The sequence below is a fragment of the Rhinoderma darwinii genome, unplaced genomic scaffold (genome assembly GCF_050947455.1).
Source record: "Rhinoderma darwinii isolate aRhiDar2 unplaced genomic scaffold, aRhiDar2.hap1 Scaffold_729, whole genome shotgun sequence".
Lineage (NCBI taxonomy): Eukaryota > Metazoa > Chordata > Amphibia > Anura > Rhinodermatidae > Rhinoderma > Rhinoderma darwinii.
Genome location: NW_027464290.1, coordinates 152,726 through 168,143, shown reverse-complemented (window position 1 = coordinate 168,143; position 15,418 = coordinate 152,726). Strand labels below are relative to the sequence as shown.

The following is a 15,418-nucleotide window of genomic DNA, read 5'->3' as shown; positions in this document are numbered from 1 at the left end:
CAAGAATGAGATTCTGGCTATCCAGGACTACCCGAAACGAGGAATTTTCGACGTCACCTTTATGGGAGAAGGAATCCTCCATGATGCCATGGACCGAGCTGAGAGGAGAAAAGGTGAACTCGTGGTAGCGGGAGTCCAGGTAGTAGAACATGCCTTCGAAATTACCAAACTCGTTGTGATTAAAATGTACTCCCCATATGTGAAGGATATGGAAGTGGCAGCATTCTTAGCTGCCTACTTCAAGAATGTCAAACTGTTGGGGAGAGTTATGAACGAGTGTGGAGTGTGGACCGTCAAGTGGAAGTTTTTAGTAACATTGATAAAGGACCCCTCCACCCAAGAAACGAGATTACCACCGGCTCGTTTTAAAATTGGAAATGTGAATGGCGACCTCTATTTTTCAGGGATGCCAAACTTCTGCAGGGCCTGCGGTACCTATGGACATACCAGTTTTAACTGCGATGTCACCTGTAGAAACTGTGGAAGCAAAGAGCACAATATGAGAGAATGCTCACAAGAGAAAAAATGTAATTTTTGCCAAAAAACTGGTCATCTGTACTATTCTTGTCCCCATAGGTACCGAGGCGAAGAAAATGAGCAACCCGAGGCGCCCCCACGTGCTCCACCAGCGGACCAGTCCCACCCCCGGGGAGAGGAGCATGCCGGGGCCGCGAAGGAGCAGCCAGCAACCGCTGAGGAAAGGATGGAGTCCAGCGCCAAAGATAAAAGGCAAGCTAAGAGGAAGGCGGAAAAGGAGCAGGCCACCAATGATACTGTGGCATCCCAGAGGGCTGGTTGTCCAGTGGGTGCCGGGCCTGCTCCTGCACCTGGGTCTCAGGAGTCTGACTCCGAGCAGGAGAACTGGGTAGCGGTGGGTCCCCGAAAAAAGGGAAAACAGGAGCGTGCTGGTAGGAGGGAATCAGGGGAGGAGCAGATGGACACGTCCGTGAAGAAAAGTGAGGCTCCTCCTAGGACCACCTCCTCGCCTGACCTGGTGAGGAGGGTGGGCACTGTTCCCTCCCAGATACCGGACACCCCGCCGTGTGCGCAACCTCCCCCTCTAAGATGGCGTCAACAGAGCCTGGGGGGAGAGGCGGGGCCCTTGGGGGACCCACCCGAAATGGACCTACGTGGTCACCCAGTTGAGACCCAGGTGACGCTAAGCGAGAGTGGGCTCCCCTTGTACGAGATAAGAGTTGCTGGCACGGCTCTCAGTGAAGGTAGTTCCTCTCCCTTTTCGTCCCTCTTTGCAGGCGATTCGGACGAGGGTGAGGATATGAGCGCAAACGAGAATTCTGGTAATGCTGGTGGAGGAAATGTCTGATTTTAAGTTCCACGAATATTTATTATTTTAAAATCAAGACGTTATTTTAATCTCCACAATGTCTGAAGTAAAGGGAATCTCCCTCAACGTGAGGGGCGCCAAGTCCAAAGTTAGAAGGGTTGCTCTCTTCAGCTTTTTAGCTGGCCTGGCAGCCTCTGTTTTTTTCCTGCAGGAGTGCGGCATTCCCCATACGATGAAGTACCATAAATACCAAGAGGATTGGAAGTATGGTCCATCAGTCTGGTCTGGATCTAACGAGTCCAGATCAGCAGGGGTCGCCATTCTTTTTAAGGGAAACGTTTTAATCGATTTTATCCAAGAGATTCTTCCAGGACGTATTTTATTGGTTAAGGCTTTTATTGACAGTGTGAAATGGCAGTTTTTAAATTTTTACGGCTCACCAGACAAAAATGAAAGAGCAGAAATGTTAGCGATTTTACCTCTTTTTATTAACACGACTGAGCCTTTTATCCTCGCAGGTGATTTTAATTGTATCCTGAGAGGGGAACGCCGGCTTACCAGCGCTACAAGCAGAAACTATGACAAGACCTCTGGACTGCTCAAAGATATGGTGGGTGATTTTAAATTAAAAGACGTTTATAAAGAATGTAACAGGAGCAGTCCAGAGGAAGCCGGCGTTACCTGGAGCAACGCCACCTGTAGCTCCAGGATAGATTTAATATTTTGTAACGAGAATCTACTGCCTTTTAAATGTGAAGTTTTAACCAATGTTTTTTCCGATCACAAGCTTTTATCATTTTATGTAAAGCGTGATTTTAATAACATTATTAGTAAAAAGTCCTGGAAGTTAAATGTTTCCCTTTTAGATGATCCACAGGTTTTTACAGATTTTATTGAATTTTACAAAGAGAGTAGGCGGGTGAGAGACACACGGGCTCCCATCACTGAATGGTGGGAGAAAATGAAAAGAAAAATAAAAGAATTTTTATTAAAAAAAGTGTGGCAAAAGCCAGAGAGAAGAAAGCTTTTTTTAAAATCCTCAACACCCGCCTACAGACCCTGTACAAGATGAGAGAGCATGAGATAGATGTAAAAGACGACATCACCAACTTAAAAAAAGAGATAGCTCAGTGCCTGGAGCAGAAAGGCAAAGAAATTATTTTTCGTTCCAGGATACAACACGTGGAAGAGAACGAGACCTGCTCCAGGTACTTTTTTAAGAAGATGAACAATAAAAAAGCTATTCTTAAAAACATTGATGGGGTGTCGGATGTACAGGGTCTTTTAAGTAAAGTTCATGAGTTTTATACTGACCTTTTTAATGTGAAAACTGTGGATCGTGATTTTATGCGTGACTCGCTGAAGGAGATTACCACTGTTTTAGACCCTGTCTCCCAGAATTTTTTATTGCAGGAACTGTCGGAGCAGGAGATTTTAGAAACAGTGAAGAGTTTTAAAGCAGGTAAAGTTCCTGGCCCGGACGGTATACCCAGCGAGTTTTATGTCAAATTTTATGACATTTTAAAAGATGATCTCTTAAACCTTTTTACCGAAGTCTTTCATTCCAAGATGCTGCCTAAGTCCTGGCGGAAGGGTGAGGTCTCCTTGCTATACAAGAAAGGTGACATCGCAGTTTTAGAGAATTGGAGACCAATAACCCTTCTGAATAGTGACTACAAAATAATGGCAAAACTATGCGCAAACCGTTTAAAAGCCATAGTACCCCACATCATACACTCTAACCAGGTGTGTGGGGTGCCAGGCCGCAGCATCTGGGATAATATTAATTTAATAAAAGATGCGATTGAAGACACAAAATCTAGAAACGGAAAATTAGCAATTTTATCCATAGATTTTCAAAAAGCTTTCGACCGAGTATCGCACTTTTATCTTTTTAAGGTTTTAGAGCGGATGGGTATACCAGAAGGTTTTTTATTATCTATTAAAGCCTTTTATAAAGATTGCACAAGCAAAATTTTAGTAAATGGTTTTAAGACACAGGACGTTCTTTTAAACTCTGGGGTGAAGCAGGGGTGTCCCTTGTCCCCACTGCTTTTCATATGTGCACTAGAGCCTCTGCTATGCGCAATACGCCGTGATAAACAAATACGTGGAGTCCCCCTGCCAGGGGGAGGCGGCATAGAGGCTAAAGCAGTGGGGTACATGGATGATGTGGCGATACTTTGTAGGGACACCCTGTCGCTTCAGAAAGCCCTAAAACAAATTGAGTTTTATTGCTGTGCTTCCGGTTTTAGAATAAATTTCAGCAAAAGTAATATTTTAAGAATAGGAAGCATGGTTTTTAGAGACGTACCCGTTCCTGTGTCAGATACTATTAAAGTTTTAGGTATCTCCTTCAGTGAGCACGACAATGGTTTTATAAGTTGGGACATGGTGGCGCAGAAGGTAAACAATAAAATTTGTATGTGGAATATGAGGAAACTCACTATGGAGGGAAAAATTTTAATCATAAAAATGGTCATTTTACCCCTTCTTTTATACACAAGCATGGTGTTCCCTCCCCCAACAGTTTTATTACGAAAAATAACAAAAGCATGTTTTACCTTCTTTTGGAGTTCCAGGATGGAGAAATTGAAACGAGAAACGGTAATAAAGTCCAAACCAAAGGGTGGCAAAGATTTTCCTGATTTTAATAGGTTTCTTTTAATTAAGTTCTTTAGTTTCTGTTTTAATTCCCTTTTTAAAGAGCACTATTGGTCTTACTTTTTACGTTTTAATACTGGGTTTTTTATGCGGAGGTTTGGTTGGTTCAACATAATTTTATCCTCACCATACGCTTTTAAATTACCAGCGAATTACGTAATTTTAGAAAAAATAGTGGCTCTCTTCAATTTAAAAGGGAAGACCGTGAACGAACTTAAAAACAGCAAGAAAATAATTAAAGACCTGAGAGAGAGCGAGACGGTCAGCAATGTAGAGAATTTTAATACGCAACGATGTGCTTTTATTTTCAAAATGATTAATGTGTTTTATCTTTTTAATGCACAGATGGACCTGGCCTGGAGCTGCGTTCATCAATGTCTTCCATGCCGGGCATTCCAGTACAGAAGAGGATTCGCGAGGTCTGCCGTCTGCCCGAGGGAAGGCTGCCAGGCCGAGGAAACTATAAGACATATTTTTTGGACATGTGACTTTGCAAAACAATTTTGGAAAAAAATATTCCCTCTTTTGGTGAAGATGGCAGACCTAAAGGACTTAAACTATGAAGATATTTTATATGGACTTTTTGGATGCCCAACCGCGAGTCAGAAGATAATTGCATGGAAGACGATGAATTGCGCCAAAGAAGCTCTATGGAAGGCCAGGAACATCCTCCTTTTTAAGCACGACGTTTTATCGGTTGATGATGTTTTGGGTCTTTGTTTTAGTGAGATGTATATTTATTTTTTACTAGACAAAAAAAGGAATGCCACCCTTCTAAATAAATGGTTTGTGACTGACTGGAACTCCAAATAAATAAAGATTTGCCCCATGTCCCTCTACATAAATTTTATGAAAATTTGATTTTACTATTGTTACAATGTAAAAATTCTTTGTATATTATCTATGTAACTAAAATGTGTTTTATTGTAAAATTGAAATTTTTATAAATAAATCATTGACACCCCCGCGAGGGGGTAGCCAACTGAAAAAAAAATCTGTTCTTATCAGTTTAATATCTGATACGTCCCCTATCTGGGGACCATATATTAAATGGATTTTTAGAACAGGGAGATGGAAATAGAGCTTGCTCTGTCCACTCCACGCATTGACCTGGTATTGCAGTATTTCCAGGACCGGTGCACCCTTTCCTTATGTGTTGACTAAAATCAGATTCCAAAAGTGTTTTTTGTGTTTGCCATTGTTTCTGTCTTTCTGAAGGGATCTCCCCTTTTAATCCCATTATTTCAACACCTGTTGGACAATGCATGAGTGATAATGAGCTAATTGATTAAATGCAATTAATGAATACATTGCCACCTCTTGTTTTGTGTCGTCTGTGTGTCTGTGTTTCCGGCATTTCACATTGGAACAGCTCATTCACCTTCCTTGTCTTCTCTCTGCCCTCCCTTTTAGGTAAGTTAAAGAGCTGCACCTGAGCCAGCCACTGATTGATGCAGCACCACAGTCAAATAGTGGAGTGGAGTAGGGGAACAGCAAACAGCCATTAAAGCCGCCCGCCCGCCCGCCCGCCACAATGGACCTACCTGTGTACACTAGATGGATGTGATGGAATGTACTGTCGTCCCTACATTTCAAGAAGGAGTAAGAATTGCAGTTTCAACAAAGCCTTGCTTGCCTACAAAGAGAGCAGCAATTTGGATTTGTTACTATTTTACCTAGAAGAATAACAAACTGTGCAAGGATGGAGGTTGTAGGAGCAAGGAGAAGTTGTCTGTAAAGTTGGTGGATGCTTATTTTCCATTTTGCAGTCCCTTGTCTCCCTCTTGTGGCCTCCTGGAGGCAACTAGCTGTGCAAAAAAAGACAGCCTGGCGGCCGGCTGTTGCAGTGTTGCCCTCTCAGGCAACACTGAGTGACTGACTGAGCCGCACCGTCTTATATAAAGTTCAGACGGAACTTTGCACGTGTCATAGTGGAGCCCTGAGGAGCCAGAGCCAGCTTTCTGACATCATAATGGGGCCTCAGAGATAAAAGCCTGGGCCCAGGCAGTGTTGGTCAGTGCTGCTCAGCAGGCAGCACTGGACTGGACTGGATTACAGCTGATACAAGGTGTGAAGGAACAAGGGGTGGCTGTGGGCATGCACTTGCTGCCGCTGCCAGTGTTTATCTGCATGGCAACAGGGCATTTGGGCGTTGCCAGGAAGGCGTTTTTATGTAGATTCCTCCTCTTTCAGCACTGCATTGTGGTGCAAGCAAAAGAAGCAAATCCTGTCTGGCTTCCTCTCCGGCCTTTATTCACCTCCCGTGTAGCTGTGAGTGTGTGAGCCTGCAGGGCCCCATGGAATTGCCTAGAAGTAGGCTGAATCGCTGCAAGGGCTGAACAGCAGTATCGGGCAGGCTCGGGCAACGCGCGGCCCGTTCGGGTTATCGCTTCTCGGCCTTTTGGCTAAGCTCAAGTGGCTAACCAGAGGCGTCCAGTGCTGAACTCTCGGCCCTGCAGCATCGCCCCTTGGGGCTTAAGCTGCTTGTTGCTATAGGGAGACAGCCAGTGGCAGGAAGGCGATCGACATGGGCGTTATTGTACGTCACGCTAAGGCCGGGGAAACCCGGGTCAAGTACGGCATTCGGATCGATGTTGATGTTGGATCGGAGAAGACCCTGGACCTACGACACCTGGTGAACAACGTCTTGTTTGGAATTTTGAAAGTAGAGCGGAAGAAAATCCTTTGTCTTCAGGAGCATAAGGTTGGTCATTTTACCTTGATATTGACGGATTTACCTGCCTGCCATACTTTCCATTACAATTTGATGCAAAATGTGAACAATCCTGAGCTTGGAGGACTTACTTTTATCCTGCTGTATGATGAAGGAGAAGTCTTCCTGGTTGTTTTTCTCTACAATGCACATGTACCTTTGCAAGATATCACAGCATTCCTGTCTAGACATTGTGCATATGTTAAGTTTGAGAATAAAATCTTGAACACTGAAATGATCTGGAATGGGAAATATAAATTTCGGGTCCGGTTTCGGCAAGATATTGAGGAACCAGGAGGCTTCCATTTCCCTCCATCGAATTTCTCCATTGGAAGAGACAGGGGATATCTGTTTTTTCCCAGGTGTCCTCCCTTCTGCAGGAATTGTAACGTTTTTGGCCACACAAGGGAAGGATGTCAAAATTCAGGGAAGTGTTCCAGATGTAACCAGGAGGGTCACAAAGCAAAAGAATGTGTCAACCGCATTGTTTGTAATCTCTGCGAGGTGGAAGGGCATACATTCAAAGACTGCCCTCTGCGGAAGAAGTCATATGCAGAGGCAGCCAGGAGCCAAGTGGCTGAGATGATAGCGAGAACTGGACGGTTGGGCGAGGAGGTACCCGCTGACTATCTGGCTTCTTTAAGCACATCTCCAGTAGAAGTACGTGTGGAGGAAGGGGCAGGCATGGAGGTAGCCCCGGTCGAGGAGGATCTTCCTCACCCATCCTGTAGCCCAGACTGGGCTACAGGGTGAGGGAGAAATTGAGGGCGATGTCCCCGTGACTCCTCCTGTTTCTTGGAGTCTGGATGAAGTGTTTCTGGAAGGAGTTGGAGGTCAAGGGGATTTTACCACTGTAGGCACCCGACCTGCAGACGAAATTCTGGATATGGGGGCTAAGAGAGCCAGGCTGGCCGCGTCACCCCCTGTAACCCCTGGAAGGGAGGCGGAATACCCCTCATCAGTGATTTCGTTTGATGAGCCTTTTCTAGAAGATCAAGGGACCAGTTTCTTCACATTAGGTTGCCAGCCTCCAGAAGGCAAAGGCTGAAGTGCAAATGGACAACCTGCGGTTATCTGGTTATGAAAATTAAAATATGGCATCCAAACCTACATTTGATGTCGTATCCTTAAATGTACGACTGATTCAATCTAAGCCCAGGAGGGCTGCAGTTCTGGATTTTTTAAAAAATTTAGGAGCTGATGTATATTGTTTGCAAGAATGCGGTATTAGGGAACCTGTGCCAGAACAGGAATGGCCATATGGCCAATGTATATGGTCTGGTTCTTCTATAAATAAAAATGATGGGGTAGGAATATTGCTAGGGAATAGGAATTTAAAATTAGAAAGTTATATTGTGGTGGAAGTGGGGAGGTGTATTTTGGCAGAGATAAATGTCAGAGGGTGGAGGGTAAGGGTAATTAATATATATGGAGCAACAAAAAAAGAAGAGAGGTTAGAGCTCCTAGAGAAGTTGTCCTTTTTTTTGCCAGGGAGAATTCCTACGATTTGGGTTGGGGAGTTTAACTGTGTGACGGAAGGGGAAAAAATGGATGTATCTGGTAAAAAGTTGTACCAATTAATCAAAGATTTTTCTTTTATAGATGCTGCTGAGGTTCATTTGGGAAAGCCACCACCCGACACTTATAGGTCTGATAGAGGAGGGGTAACATCAAGGATAGATCGGGTGCTTTTCTCAAAAAATGTGGGGTGCATGAGTTTGCGGCAGCGCGATGTGACCTTTTCTGACCATGTGTGTATGTGTGCAACTTTTGAAGGGGATGATCGTTTAGTGCGTGGTGCAGGGGTATGGAAGTTAAATGTAAGTTTATTAGAGGATGAAAGAATTGTGAAGGCTTTTATATATGCGTATAAAGGATGGAAATCGCGGCAGGAATCTTTTGGGAATGTGTTGGAGTGGTGGGATTGGATGAAGAATGAATGTAAAAAATTCTTTAAAAAATGGGGCTATAAAAAAGCAGCTATGCTAAGAAACCAATATAATGAGTTGAATGTTAGAATAGAATGGTTGAGAAAACTTGGCGAGCTTGGTGTGGATGTCAGTGATTTGATGAGGGACGCAAGGAATGAAAGTAGGCTTTTTTTAGAGGAAAAAGGGAAAAAAATTATATACAGATCAAAAGTTGAGAACTTAGACAAAGATGAAAAATGTACAAGATTTTTTTTCAAAAAAATATGTGGTAAAAAGGATGATATGGATGAATTATTGAATGATAGGGGTGAGTGTGTTTCTGGAAAGGATGTGATGAGTGAAGTTGAAGGTTTTTATACCCAGTTGTATGGAGAGAAGTGGTATGATAAGGATTTGATGAATGAGGTTTTGAATGGGTTGGAAAATAAACTTGGAGAGGAAGATCGTGAGTCTCTGTGTGGTGATATTACCATGGATGAAGTGAGAAATGTGGTGATGAGTGCAAGTAAAAATAAAACACCTGGGAAGGATGGGATCCCAATCGAATTATATGTGAGGATGTGGGATATAATGGGTGGGGATTTGCTTGAGGTATGTCAGTATATGTGGAAGCATGGTGTGTTGAGCAAATCTATGAAAGAAGGTGTGGTTGTGCTGATATATAAAAAAGGTGAGAAGAAAAATTTGGCAAATTGGAGGCCAATTACTTTGTTGGATTCTGACTATAAGTGTTTTAGTAAAGTATTGGCCAATAGGATGCGTGAGGTTGTTGCTGAAGTGGTGAATGAAGATCAAGTGTGTGCAGTGCCTGATAGAAGTATGACTGATAATTTGTTGTTACTAAGGGATATGATTGGGGACTGTATGGATAGAAAGCAGAAATGTATGGTCCTATCTGTGGATTTTGAAAAGGCATTTGATAGGGTGTCGCATGAGTTTATGTTTAGTGTGCTGTGTAAAATGGGTTTTCCGAGAAAGTTTGTGTATGCAGTGAAAGGTTTGTATGGGAACGTAACAAGTGAGTTTCTCGTAAATGGGTTTCTAAGTGGAAAAGTGGGGATAAGGTCAGGTGTCAGGCAGGGTTGTCCTATGTCCCCTGTCCTGTTCATTAGTGTGATTGAAGTATTGTTGTGTATGGTTAGAAGGGAAAAATTTATGAGGGGGTTATTAATTCCTGGGAGTAATGGTAAGTTTCTGAAAGTATTGGGTTATATGGACGATGTGGTGATTGTTAGTGAAAGAGAGGCGGAGATAAATAGAGCGAGATTGTTGTTGAGGTTGTTTTGTAGTGCGTCTGCGTTTAAAGTGAATTGGGGTAAATGTAGCTTTAAGTGTTTTGGTGATAGGAGTGTGAGAATGGATGGGGTTAATTGTGAGATGGGTGCTATTAAAATATTGGGTGTGCAATTTAATGAGGATTTGAGAGGGAATGAAAGTTGGGATGAATGTGGTATGAGAATAGAACGAAAACTGAACTTTTGGAGACTGAGAAGTTTGACACTGACGGGAAAAATTTTGATAGTCAAATCTGTTGTGTTACCAATTTTACTTTTTTGTGCAGTTGTTTTCCCTTTTGCTACTCACAAAATTAAGAAGACGGAAAAGATGATTTTTACATTTTTTTGGGGGAGTAGAATGGAAAAATTGAAGAGAGAGTATGTGTATAAGATGTGTGTGAATGGTGGTTTGGATTTTCCAAATGTTGAGGTATTTTTGGCTTTGAATTATATCAAAGTGGTGTCTGTGTTAGTGCAGAGGAATAACAAGACTGGTTTCATGATTAGATACTTGGCTGGTTGGATGTTGTATGGTCTGAATTGGGTAAAGAGAGATGCAAGTGTGCCTGTGGCTTTCAAGTGTCCAGTGTGGTATATGAGGATTGAGGTTTTTGTGAGGAAAAATGACTTGCTTGCTGTGCCAATGAGTGAGTTTAAAAATAAGAATGCGGTGATGAAGAGAATACGTGCGAATGAAATTCCATGTGAAATTGCAGGTTTGAGGTCTAATGAAGTGCAGAGTGTAAGGAGTAAATTGAAGGTGAGTGGTATGTCAAACAGACAGCGTGATATTGTGTGGATGTCGCTGCATAATATCCTACCTGTTAGGCAAGTGCAGAAAAGAAGGGATCTTATTAGGTCTGAGGTTTGCCCGAGGAATGGATGTGGAGCAAGTGAGAGTGTGAGACATATGTTGTGGGATTGTGACTATTCGTATGAAGTATGGAAAGGGGTGGGTGGTTTGTGTAAAGAACTAGCGGGGGTAAAATTTGTTAATTGGAAAGTAGCAATGTTTGGAATGGGTGCAAGTAGTCGTATGAAAGATAGAATTATGTGGTTAATTATGGCATGTGTGATGGAAAGTTTGTGGGATGTCAGAAACTTGTTAGTGTTTAAAAGGAAATTAGTGCCTGTAAATGAGTGTATTAGGATGATTTTGTCTAGACTTTACGTCATGTATTTGTGGGATAGACAGCGTGGTGGTGGCCTAGATTCAGAGGGGATATGGAAGTTCAAAAAATGGAAATTCCTGATACGATGTAGGTAATATTGTTCTGTTTTTTTTTTGTGATTGTTTATGTAAATTGAAGAAAAAATAAAGAACAAACCAGAATGATGATAAGTTTGAAGCAACGTGGATTTGATTTTCAAGTTTTGAGAAACATTATAAGTTGCTTATAACTAACTGAAATGGTTTTAAAAAAAAACCCCGCGAGGGGGTAGCCAACTGAAAAAAAATCTGTTCTTATCAGTTTAATATCTGATACGTCCCCTATCTGGGGACCATATATTAAATGGATTTTTAGAACAGGGAGATGGAAATAGAGCTTGCTCTGTCCACTCCACGCATTGACCTGGTAATGCAGTATTTCCAGGACCGGTGCACCCTTTCCTTATGTGTTGACTAAAATCAGATTCCAAAAGTGTTTTTTGTGTTTGCCATTGTTTCTGTCTTTCTGAAGGGATCTCCCCTTTTAATCCCATTATTTCAACACCTGTTGGACAATGCATGAGTGATAATGAGCTAATTGATTAAATGCAATTAATGAATACATTGCCACCTCTTGTTTTGTGTTGTCTGTGTGTCTGTGTTTCCGGCATTTCACATTGGAACAGCTCATTCACCTTCCTTGTCTTCTCTCCGCCCTCCCTTTTAGGTAAGTTAAAGAGCTGCACCTGAGCCAGCCACTGATTGATGCAGCACCACAGTCAAATAGTGGAGTGGAGTAGGGGAACAGCAAACAGCCATTAAAGCCGCCCGCCCGCCCGCCACAATGGACCTACCTGTGTACACTAGATGGATGTGATGGAATGTACTGTCGTCCCTACATTTCAAGAAGGAGTAAGAATTGCAGTTGCAACAAAGCCTTGCTTGCCTACAAAGAGAGCAGCAATTTGGATTTGTTACTATGTTACCTAGAAGAATAACAAACTGTGCAAGGATGGAGGTTGTAGGAGCAAGGAGAAGTTGTCTGTAAAGTTGGTGGATGCTTATTTTCCATTTTGCAGTCCCTTGTCTCCCTCTTGTGGCCTCCTGGAGGCAACTAGCTGTGCAAAAAAAGACAGCCTGGCGGCCGGCTGTTGCAGTGTTGCCCTCTCAGGCAACACTGAGTGACTGACTGAGCCGCACCGTCTTATATAAAGTTCAGACGGAACTTTGCACGTGTCATAGTGGAGCCCTGAGAAGCCAGAGCCAGCTTTCTGACATCATAATGGGGCCTCAGAGATAAAAGCCTGGGCCCAGGCAGTGTTGGTCAGTGCTGCTCAGCAGGCAGCACTGGACTGGACTGGATTACAGCTGATACAAGGTGTGAAGGAACAAGGGGTGGCTGTGGGCATGCACTTGCTGCCGCTGCCAGTGTTTATCTGCATGGCAGCAGGGCATTTGGGCGTTGCCAGGAAGGCGTTTTTATGTAGATTCCTCCTCTTTCAGCACTGCATTGTGGTGCAAGCAAAAGAAGCAAATCCTGTCTGGCTTCCTCTCCGGCCTTTATTCACCTCCCGTGTAGCTGTGAGTGTGTGAGCCTGCAGGGCCCCATGGAATTGCCTAGAAGTAGGCTGAATCGCTGCAAGGGCTGAACAGCAGTATCGGGCAGGCTCGGGCAACGCGCGGCCCGTTCGGGTTATCGCTTCTCGGCCTTTTGGCTACGATCAAGTGCAGTACTGACGTAGTCAGAGGTGCGTGGCTTCTGGCTTGTCCAGGAGCGTTCCTTGAGGAGGGATACATTTTGTTTCTGTGGGAAAACGACAGATTTGAAGATGGCTGGAATCAGGAACACCATTCGTCTGCAGGTGGATCCAAACGATGGAAGAAGGAACAACGTGGTGTACTTGATCTGGGATATCGTGGAGACAAGGGCTGGAGCATCCCGGAAGGATATTTTCAGTGTCCAGGAGTTCCCAAGGCAGGGTCTGTATGACGTAACCTTTGTGGATGAAGGTATGTGCCTGACAATTTATGAGTGGATGCGGGGACATGCTGAGGATCAGGTAATGACCGGGATCCGTTTCCAACCGCTGTTTGGTCTTCAGGAGAAGGTAATCACTGTACATGTGTATAACCCCTTCACTGAGGTGGAAGTCCTGATGAACTTTCTGCGCCAGTACTGCGAGTATGTGCATGCGGGAGTACCACAGACAAATGTGTTGGGAATTTTTAATTGCAAGTATAAATTTAGGGTCAAGTTCAGACTGGATGCTGGGTGTATTGGAGGATGCAGACATCCCCCAGCAAATTTTACTGTGGCTGGGCATAGAGGGTTCCTGACTTACCCAGGTCAGCCCCAGTATTGCAGAAATTGCTTTATGTTTGGGCATACCAAGGCTGACTGTGCAAAAAAGCAGTGTTGCAGGAATTGCAAACAGGAGGGTCATTTGGCGGGAAATTGCCCAAGTCCCAAAGCGTGTGATATGTGTGGACAGACAACTCACATGTATAGAGACTGCCCTAATGTGCATAAAGAAAAAGCAGAGAGGGAGGAAAAGCAGCAGGAAGCAGAAAGAAGTCGCAAATCCTATGCTGAAATGGCTAAGGAAGTGGCCAGACTGGAGAAAGAGCTGCGTGTACCAGTTCAGAGGCCAGGAGTGAGAGTGTTGGTTGCTCCAGAGTTGCCTCCTATGAGAAACCTGGAGGAATTAATTGAGGAGACCATAAGCCCAGTTCACCTCTCTGACCCTGTTAATATTGAGGTGTTTCCATCTGGTGAACCTGGAGGTGGAAAGTGTCCCAGGGAGGGTGGAGGGAATACTGTTTCAGAGGAGGAGGAGGAGGACTTTGTGCAGGTTGAAGGGAAGAAGGCCTTCAAAAAGAGAAGATGTGAGAGGAGTGAAACAAGCACTACAAAAACCAGCAATGTCTATCAAGCGCTGGAGGAGAACAGTATGGACTCTGGTGGAGGTGGCTCTACAGTATAGATAGCCATGTGCTGGTTGTATGGCCTTACTTTCTGGCTTCATGTAAAATGAAGGCCTGTTTCCTTTTTTAGCTATGAAAAAGTGGAGTAACATGTGCTTTAAAAGTTGTAACATGTGCTTAACATGTGCTTGTGTCTATGTACTGCTTTGCCTTGCCTCATTTGTGTTTGCAGGTGTTCCAGCAATGAAGAAAGGGCTGGGGGTTGGAAAATGCTCCACCTGTATTTTTTTTGTCTGTCTTAGGCTTCCTAATCAAAGGGAAAAGAAAGTGGTTGCTGCTGGAATGCTGGGAAGTATGCAAATTATGCAAATTTTATGTTCCCCTTAGGTTTGTGGGTTTACACCAGAGTGTGATATTTTGTTTTTGTGCATTTGCTTCTTTTTAGGATGGTTTTTTCTATTTGCTCTCAGAATGTTAGAGTGTTTAAGAGCAAGGTTCGGAGGAGTGCAATTTTGGAATTTTTAGCACAAGAAAATGCTTCAATATATTGTTTACAGGAGTGTGGACTGTGTGAATGTATTGGAAGTGATGAATGGGCGTATGGTAGTACAGTATGGTCAGGTAGTACATTGAATAAAAATGATGGGGTGGGTATTTTAGTAAAGGGGAGGGAAGTGTCTTTAGTTAACTATACAGTAATAGAGGAGGGTAGGTGTATATCTGCAATTTTTGAATATAGAAATATTAAGTTTTGTGTTATAAATGTTTATGCCTCAACAGATAAATTAGAGAGGAAGTTATTATTTGAAAAAATTAAGTTATTTATCCCAGGGAGAATGCCCTTAATTGTAGTGGGGGATTTGAATTGTGATATCACAAAAAGTCATGTGGATGTGTCTGGGAAAACTTTTTTGGAGATTGTTAGCGACTTTAATTTGGGAGATATGCAGAAATTATGTAAAGTAGATCCGATGTTAGACACATATCATGCAGACAGAGGGAAAATTCACAGTCGTTTAGATTATTGTTTTGTGTCCCAGAATGTGGTACCTGTAAATTATAAACAAAAAGGTGTTTTTTTTTCTGATCATGAGTGTGTAATGTGTGATTTGGATCTGGATGTAAAGGGTGTGTATGGGCGGGGTTTATGGAAACTGAATGTGAGTCTGTTAGAAAGTGAGGATGTGAGGCGGGAATATGCAAATCGGTATGAATGTTGGGTAAGGAAGAAAAGTGAGTTTACTGATATCTGTAGGTGGTGGGATTGGGTGAAGATGAAAACAAGATCCTTTTTTAAGACTATTGGGTATAAAGTTGCCGCAATAAAGAGGGAGAAGTATGTGAGGTTGAATGCTCAGTTAAGTTTGTTGTATAAGTTAAGGGATGGAGGTGCGGAGGTGAGTGAAGATATAATAATTGTTAAAAGAGAAATTAATGAGTTTTTGTCTGAAAGAGGTAGAAGTATTATTTATA

General features: G+C 43.1%; 1 non-coding gene and 1 pseudogene across 1 annotated transcript; both read left to right on the top strand.

Moving 5' to 3' along the window:
• Positions 1-4,898: 4,898 nt before the first annotated feature.
• LOC142729628 (U2 spliceosomal RNA) lies at positions 4,899-5,096 on the top strand. Its single transcript, XR_012878396.1, has one exon. It is a non-coding gene; the product is annotated as a U2 spliceosomal RNA (small nuclear RNA).
• A 6,184-nt stretch (positions 5,097-11,280) lies between these two features.
• On the top strand, positions 11,281-11,481 carry LOC142729631 (U2 spliceosomal RNA; annotated as a pseudogene).
• Positions 11,482-15,418: the final 3,937 nt, after the last annotated feature.